The sequence below is a fragment of the Primulina tabacum genome, chromosome 9 (genome assembly GCF_025594145.1).
Source record: "Primulina tabacum isolate GXHZ01 chromosome 9, ASM2559414v2, whole genome shotgun sequence".
NCBI lineage: Eukaryota > Viridiplantae > Streptophyta > Magnoliopsida > Lamiales > Gesneriaceae > Primulina > Primulina tabacum.
This window is the reverse complement of record NC_134558.1, coordinates 39,435,669-39,445,710: the sequence shown is the minus strand read 5'-3', so window position 1 is coordinate 39,445,710 and position 10,042 is coordinate 39,435,669.

Here is a 10,042-nt window from a genome sequence, read left to right as displayed (position 1 = left end):
GTTGGGAAAAATCACATCTTTTATTTAAATATATTGTGTTTTGGATAAATAATTTTATCGATTTTGAACAAACAGATAAATAATAAAAGGGTGTTTTTTGATAATGAAAAAAAAAACATTTAAAATATTATATTATTATTACATCAAGAGTTAAATTATTTTAATAAAGATTTGTAAAATTATGTAATGATTTTTTTGAACGGAGAAGTTTTCAAAATGCAAATTCTTGCTTTCAGCTCTCAGATAAAAATTTATCATAATTGAGCTTGATATTATGAGATCCTATTAAGATATACTATGAGATAAAAGTTAAAAATCGGTTCCTTTCTATCGATGGTATAACATTGTTAAATAGAATTACTGATGTTTCAATTAAACAAAATAATAAAAACATGCCATTTTTATAAATATTATTATAAAAAGATCATAGATCCAATATTGTGTAATAAAATAAATAAGGAGTAGGTCTCTTGTGGGACGGTCTCACGAATCTTTATCTGTGAGGCATGTCAACCCTACTGATATTCATAATAAAAAGTAATACTCTTAGCATAAAAAGTAATATTTTTTCATGGATAACCCAAGTAAGAGATATATATATCTCACAAAATACGACTCTTGAGACCGTCTCACAAAAATTTTTATCAATAATAAGTGTATGAAAGAAAGTCATAGACTACGATTGATTATGAAAAAAAAACATCAATTAAAACTGAAAAAATTATTACCGTAAACAAAATCAACAATAAATATAAGAAAATAATCAAAATATTAGGTAAGTTAACTTGTTTTGTATTTTGATCTTATAAGTATTTAATTTCGTGTTTCAGTAATATAAGTTATGATTTGGTTTTTAGCCTTTTTTCATGGAATGTTACTGTAGAGTCGGAAAACGCTGATGTGAAAAATATTTTTCGATTCTACGTCAATATTTTTCGATACCACATCAACGTTCAGTTGAGAGGAAGTCTTAAAATTCAAAACCTCACGTTGACTAGTGTCGGTCGCCTCAAAACGAGCAATCAAAATCACAAGTCAATCCGATTTAGGACATGTAGACCCAATAGGCCAAATTCGAATTTAGGGTTCTACATATAAATAACATAACAATATATGGTGAGATAGGACCATTGTTTATTATTTCTTTTTTGTTACAATTTTGATTGGCTACTGTTTGGGTCATAGGGTATCTACTCTTGTCACTCTCCTTAGGCTTTCCAATTAGTTATAGAATGGAAACTGGGCTTCATCCGTACCAATTACAGGCTACAACCTTGCCGGGCCTGAATTTTGAACTTCAAATGAATTACTGAATTGGGTAAATTTTATGCTCAATGCAAAAACTTGCGAATCATATTAATCAAGTAATTTACATTATACAAGTTTCATGAAACAGGATCGTCCGAAAAAGTATTGAGCTACTTTTAATAATCAGTGACTTAGCATACATGTTAAAGTTTGTATTGCTTAAAGATTGCATATGAAAACATTTTTAAGTTGTAGTTTCTTTCCATAAAATATAATATGCATATTCTTTGAGGATTAAAAGATAAAATTATCAAATATTTTTTAAAAATAAAATAAAATCAGACACGTAATTATTTGGAATATGCATATCATTCATATGATGTTGATGTTATTTGTACTATATATAAAGTGGGAGAGGGGGCTAGACGGACGAAATGACAAAATACTCCTAAACAATTTTTATAATTAAAATGTAACATAAACTTTCAAAAAATCCGATATTATACATGCACTCAACGAGTGTGCGATTAAAAAAAAAGATCATTTTTTCGTAAATAGAGAGGATAACGGGTGAAAATGTGTAGCACACATGGAATCCTATTTTTTTAAAAAATATAGATATAATAAATTGAGGTCTTTATTGTTAAATAGTTATTTATTTTCTTCTTAATAATTTTTTATTATCCTGGTAAAAAAATTGATCCATAAGTATTCTACATTAAAATTCACGCGTTTTTTTTATTATATATATATATATATATATATTCGTACCAATAATATTCGTTACGATATAAACGAATGATTCAAATTATAACCAATCAGAAGTATTTTAATTGGTTTCAGGTACTAATCAGTCGCGAATAATTCCAGTGTTTCATATCGGATTCACTTGATTTATCGGGAAAAGTTGGCGAAGCTATTGCTTTCATAATAAAAAAATCAAATTGCACTTATAATTAAAACTTAACGCGTGTTAAACTCATTGATTTTATTAGCATATGTTAGTCAAGAAAATGACATCATGTCATTATCTCATGCTCCATGATGAACTCGTACGTGAGATTCCTTCATAATGTCGAAATCCGATATCTCTTACATTTTCTCGTAAAATATTTCTCGGGTGATTCTCATTGAATCGTTCAAGGATGTGACTCGAAATGAGATGGATTTGGGCGGACGTGAGAGGAAAACTAAATAGAGAAACTTGAAGGATTTGAAATCCGGTCTCAGAAATGTTGGGAGCGTAGGGATTTTGGGGTCTGTATGTTTTACGTCTTCAAAGATCTTACAAAATCTTGAACTGACGATTGTGTTTTGATTCGTTTCAAAACTTTATATCGTCTTTGCTGTCCATTTACATATATTCTAAAATAAAATAAAAATAAATTTTTTTTGGTATAGTCTCACGCATTTATGTAGATATCTGATATTATCGATTCAACGCATATTTGATACGAAGAATAATAAGTTCAATAAAAAAATTCATGAGTTGGGTCAGATCAAGAATCTGTATCACAAATTTGAATTACGATCTCGCAATAGTTTTTTTTTTTTTTTTTGAATAAAATAAATACCAATTTAATGATGATTGAGATAAATTCTTATATCCTCGGTCCATCAACAAATTTTTTTATGTTTAAATTTGAATAAAATAAGTCAACTTTGTGGATTTATCTTGATTTTTTTCGATATCAAATATCGTATGTCAATATGATGGATAATTATGTCAATATAAAACAAAAACATACATGAAATCAAGACATAAACAACTCAAAATTTAAAATCTAACTCGTGACGATGAAATAAAAATCGCTAAATAATGGAAAAACATTTGAAATAAATATTTTATCCAAATTTATATGACATCATCTTTTATAAGCATCATAATTTTTATGATAACTTTAAAAATATATATATATAAAATATATATATTTTTTATTTTTTACATGCTAGTGTATAATGTCCAATCTATAAAGTGGATTCGGTATCTGAACGATTTAAACCCAAAATGGGGGGCTCCACTGAAATCGGCCAAGCCAGCTTAACCAGTCGGCAGCCGCTCTTCATTTATTTACTTCCTTTTTAAAAAAGTAATAAAATATATATTTTTTCTTTCTTTTATTTTACACCGTATATAATTTTTTATTATATATACGTGGGTCCCATCCATCACTTCCCCCCACCAATTCATCTTTAATTTTTTAAAACGTAATTAATATATTTATTTTTTTATAGAATAAAAAGTAATATTTTTTAATTATTGATATTTTATCATCTCGTTTAAGTCTGAAAAAAGGATTTCCATTTCCCAGTGCATGGATACGACGACGAGCAGGAGGACGTGGCAGCTAGTGGTTCTATTAATTATGCTCTTTTTTTTTCTTTTTTTGAAAGAAAAAGGGCAATGATACCCTTTCTTTAATACAATAGATTTTACTTTAACGAGACTTTTATTTTTATATATTTGTTGATTAGACTCCACTTTTTAAAAAAATTATTTTACGAAATATCGAAATACATATATTTTAAAAATTGATAACGTTTTGAGTACCTGTATTAATTATTTTAATGTTATTTTATATGTTACAAGTTAAAAGTAAATATCGCCAAAATATAGATACCAATGGAAGTGAAAAAGGAGTAATGAAGTTTGAGGTAACAATGCATTAACAATAAATTGAAACAATTGAAGAATATAATATTTTTGTCGATTTCTACAACATTATTTTAAAAAAAAAATTTGAGGTTTACATATAACAATGATCTTAATTTCCCCTATTTAAAAATACAGATGAATTTTTATGGCTGCATAAATTATCTATAATTATATAATTCGATAGAGCATCCATGTTCGTGTCAAGAATGATGAGTATGTGAACGTTCTTTGATGTTGAAATGAATCACGGGCATTAATAAAAATTCCAAGCACAACAACACATGTAGGGTGAGGAGAAAATACAAAAAATCAAAAGAGTATTTTGTTGTTTAGTTGATTTTTTTCTAGCCACATACGTTGAATCCAAGTGATCATGCAAACTAGAGACCAAAATTATTTGTGGTCCCTTGATTTGGTCTCTAATACGGTCACAAATAAGTGTTTTTTTAAATTGAATTGATACACGCTATCATTACTCTATGATCTGCACTGGATAAACTCTCGTGCTAACGTAATAACTCGTAAATCATGTTAATCAAGTAAACTACACCATAGAAGGTGTTGGTAGGAATAATTGATTTAACACTCACTTACTTCATCAACCCGGACATTTTCTTGAGATAAATACAGCTGTCAAACAGAAAAACTAGCCATTTGACCGGGTGAGGAGTGGCGGCCTGGAAATCCTCGTGACCTAAAAATAAAATAAATTAAAAAATCATTTTAATTAATTAAAAATTAATTTCATAAATAAATATTTATAAAAAAATATAAATAAAATTTCTAACTAACGATTTCACACATCAATATTTTATATAAAGTAATCAATACAAAAAATTTTATAACATTCATTAAAAATACATGTTTCCACGTAAATCCATAATATAAAAAAATTCCAGACCCGCGGTCCAACCCAAGCTCGACTATGCGCGCGACCTGCAATGGTTGGCCCGCCTTTAAATTGGTTGAAATTTTTTTAACCCAACCAACTTAAATTGTGTGGCGAGACGAGAAGACCCAACGAACTAAAACCAAATTTCTACTCTAAAGGTAAACAAGTGTTTTCCACGTGGTGATGTGTGTATAATTGTCGATGTAATTGATTATTTGGATGATATAAAAAATGACATGATCAAATAAAAAATTTACATTTATTTATATGTCATTTCTCCAACGAATTGAAGTTGATAACGATATAACTTAAATTTATTTATAAATCGTACAACGACTTAAACATCAGTATTCGATCGCTCTTCTAAAGTGATTCATGTAATTAAATTATCGGAACGAGTTTCATATTATTAAATAATTTCCGGTCACAAATTGGATAAACATGCATTTTTTCAATATAATAATCCATCATGTTTTGACAAGATTCATTTTAATCCATTATAAGCTTATTAAAATCAAACGTAGCTTTCGAAAAAATAGTCTTATCTGGAGACCCATAGTAGATGCAATTAGATCCTTATTATATACCACTAAGTACATAATTAAATAAAATAATATTGGACTGGAATTGTGTTGAAGCTGTGTTTTAATTTGACCCACAATATTACAAGACTTGCCTCACGGGGGTATTCTAATTCAGCTACCATCCAATTTCGTGTGGTAAGCAATTCACATTATTATTGTGGTCCCTATTCTTTTATATGTATATATACATATACATACTATTCTATTAAGTGTGAGTGGGTTAGAAAAACTGTTTGAAGAGGACACCAAAATTTCTTTCTTTTTTACCCTCCTCTTCAACACTACATATAAATTATAATAATTCAAACCACGTCAATCCTACGTCTGAAATCTTCCCCCAAAATGGAAGCCCTAACCGTACCAACACATTTGAAAACTTCTCAATTTAAAAAAATCTTACGGTTAGTATTTTTAACGCAAAAAACCTTTCTTTTTTCTATCATAATATTATTATATTTTTTTATTGAAATTAAGTTTAATATAGAAATAGATTTTTTGTCATACACAACAATGTGTACAAACACACTAATGATAATATTCATATCAAATTACAAATGTCCAATATTCGTTTTATAAATTGATTAAACAATATTTCAAATATCTAATATTATGTTACACGCGTTATATATTAACATTAAAAAGTTTCACTTGTGTACGTACCTACGAACGTGATTTTGAGTGTGTCGAATATCGAATCGATCAAAATAAAACTGTCCACTGAAAAATTTAAAATATTAATGGCATGATTCTTCTACTTTTTCTGCGAACAAACCGTATTATTTTATTGAAAACGCAAATCCGACGCTGACAAGTTGACATTGTATTCGTTCCCTGCCGAGACCAATTAAACTCTGAATTTCTCGCGATATTTTTAGATGAAATATCGTGGTATTTGATATTATTGCTCTAAATACATATGAATATAAAGTACTGCAATATACTATTTATTATAATCACGAAAGCAAAGGCTGTCGGGTAATGCTCAACTGAATTGTCGAAGTGGTAAGGTAGGGCCAACGAGTGACAGTAAAAAATATTGATAAAATATCTGCTCAGCTAATAAAGTTTTTGCGCACCAATCATACCCTAAAAATTAAATAAATTATTTGGATATAATGAGTCTGGATACTGTTCAGTGAGCCTTTGCAAAGATCATAAATACATTAAATTAAAAAAAATCAAGTGAGACGAATATTTTACTCGAATTATTTACAAAAACATATTATTTTTTATTGTTAATATGAATAATTTTGATGAATCTCACGAATAAAGATCCGTCTTATAAAAGCCTTATTCTTAAAAATAATATCAATTTTTGGTTTGAAAATATTTATATTGTGAGTTTCTTAAATTCAGATTACGTGTTAGTTTTTTATTTAATTTAATTATAATCTGAAATATGATGGATCTAGATTTGACTTCTACAATAATTAAAAAAATTAACATTATAATAACTCGATTATCAAATTCTGATTTTCAGTTTTCTATATCTGTTTTGAAAAACTATCACTAGCTCCTTATTTTTTTTCACACTTTTTTTTATAACTTGTAAATTTAATTACTTTATTTATTAAAACTTGAAAGAAGAAGATGTTGCAAACATTCTCTCACAACTCATTTAAACAACTGCAATTTTTCAGTTAATGGTTTTATATATGATATGCATTTATATAAAAGGCAAAAACTTGTGTAAGACGGTCTCACAGGTCGTATTTTGTGAGACGAATCTTTTATTTGGGTCGTTCATGAAAAAATATTACTTTTTATGCTAAGAATATTACTTTTTATTTTGAATATCGGTAGGGTTGACCCGTCTCACAGATAAAGATTCGTGAGATGGTCTCGTAAGATATCTACTCTTTATAAAATCTAAACATATTTTTAAAAATATAAATATATGTAGAAGTTTTTAGTGTACAAAATGGCCCATTTAACAAGAAGAGCATGCATAAAATGTTTAGATGAGAACAGCTACGGAACAATAAATAATTTATAGATTATTTAATTGTTTAGATGGAATATTAAATGTCCCAACGGCTCGTGGCCAAGCAGGACGTTCGAAAACACGACACATTCAAATTTCAATGCCTATTATTGTATTCAAATATCTGATGAAATTTAAGAGGTTCATTCACTTTCATAGGTAGCCAATAAATAATTACATAAATATTAAGACAAAAACTTGGGTGAAACGATCTCACAAGTCGTATTTAGTGAGACGATCTCACTAGATGTATATCTTGTTTAGGTCATCCATGAAAAAGTATTACTTTTTATTGTGAAAATCGGTATGATTGACTCGTCTCATAGATAAAGATTCGTGAAACCGTCTCACAAGAGACCTACTCAAATATTAGATGGGGAAATCTCAAAAATCATTTTAGAAAAACTCAGGCACATTATAAATCGATGTTAGTATGTATTAAAATTTCAACTTTTATTGATTAATGATTTTTATCAATATTTTTTCGGACGAAATTATCTAACATATTTGGAGGCTACTGCATTGAATTGAAGGGTAACCACTGTGTCTTCCATCCACATCAAAAAAAATATTATACAATTATTATTTCAGAATAATTTGAAATAAAAAACAATACATAAAAAACAAATATGTCAATCCATAAAAAAAAATTAATAATATCAGCATCAAAACTGAAAGAATTGTTTAATATCAAATATTGTATGATTGAAGATTTGTGTGCTTTAGATTTAAGAGTTGTGTGCAGTATTGTGACACCTAACACAACATACATCGTAATAGTCCAAACACACGGAGCTTTATGTAAATGAAATAAGACACAAACAATTATGGTGCCTCGGAACAAAAAATTCACAAAAACAAAATAGTCAGTTTACACACGAACAAAATACTAATGAATAATAAAAAGCTAATTTCCTTAACACTCTGAGAGAGCATAGTGCATCTTAAACTTTTATCACTGAAAATACCTAAACAAAAATTAATGCAAATTTTATTTTTTATTATATATAAATTTTATCTCACCTGTATATACTTTTTAGTAGAGATGTTTATAAAACATGAAAACTATATTTTTATCGGGAAATATTTTTTTAAAATAAAAAGATTATATTTATATATATTATCATTAACAAAACGCCATTTTGATGCATATCATTATTAAATAAAAACATCAATAAAATAAATAAAATTTATCTTTTATGGCAAGACATTCTTTCATTTCAAAACTAAACTCTCTTTTAATTTTATTTTCAAGACCATCTCATGACCAAAATCTCCACAGCACAATAATGACACCCTTTTTTTAAATAAATATCCAATGGACCATTACATGCATTAAATGAATCACGATCTTAATTTTACCACATTAAAATTTTATGTTTCTAAATAATTTTGTAAGCATGAATTTTTTATAAGTTGTTCTCACGGATCAAAATTAAACTCAAATATTTGTGACGATATTATTAATATAACAAATATTTTCTGTCTATACTGTAGAAAAGAACAAGGATAAATTATAAATTTTCAAATTAAATATTGATTAATTTAACGGTTAATTGATAAAAAATACATCTGTCAAGATTTTGATTAGGATTAGGTACCCATGAGTTTTTTTTTTCTTCAGCCTCTGACACCAACTTATGTTGTGTTTTAACTCCCTACAAATGGTCATTTTACTACTTTAGTCTTAAATATTTGACAATTTTCTTATCTACTCATTTATTAACTCAATATACATATTATTTTCTTATGCGTTTTTTTACTAATAATCCAACTAAAGTTAATAATAGAAGAGTTTGCTTAATAGTATTGAATGCTGAAAATTTTGTGTTTTATCGTGATGACTGTTGGGAAAATATATTTAGAAAATATAAGTATGTAGTTGATTGAATGGTAGCAGTATAGTATGATCACTTAATTGTTTTGACATTTATATGTTAGTATAATTAATGTGCTATTTAGGTAACATTAATATGATACTTGGTATTAATAATTTGTTATTTTATATAATTGATATGATGTTAATATAATTAATTTTTTTAACAATGATGATATCATTATTTGATATTTGGTATCGAGATATGTTATTTTTCATGGCTAAAATATTTTGGCCCGCATTTATAACACTATAGAGCTTTTTTATATAATGAAATAAAGATATTTATGAGACCAAATCAACTACCTATTGACTCTATTTAGGTGTCTCTGAGGCTAAATCAAGTACTTGTTGGCTCGTAGGTTCTTTAAGTATCAATTTAGGTATTATATTTTGAATTCACGATACCATCACTAAAAGCCACTCAACACCAACTGTGTAATATATTTTTTACATCCCCAAATAATGGAGTAATGATATTTACGAGGCCAAATCAAATACATATTGAGTATAATTAGGTACTTCCGAAGCCAAATCAAATACATATTGAGTATAATTAGGTACTTCCGAAGCCAATCAAGTACCCACTAACTTGAATTAAGTACTATAAGTACCGATTTAGATATCTTATTTTAACTTCACGATGATACCAATAAAATTCACTCAACATCAACTCCGTAATATATTTATTTACATATTCAAATAATTTTATAAATGTATTTACGAGGTCAAATCAAGTATCTATTTACTCGAATTTGGTGCTTATGAGGCCAAATCTAGTACCTACTTTTACTCAAAGTAA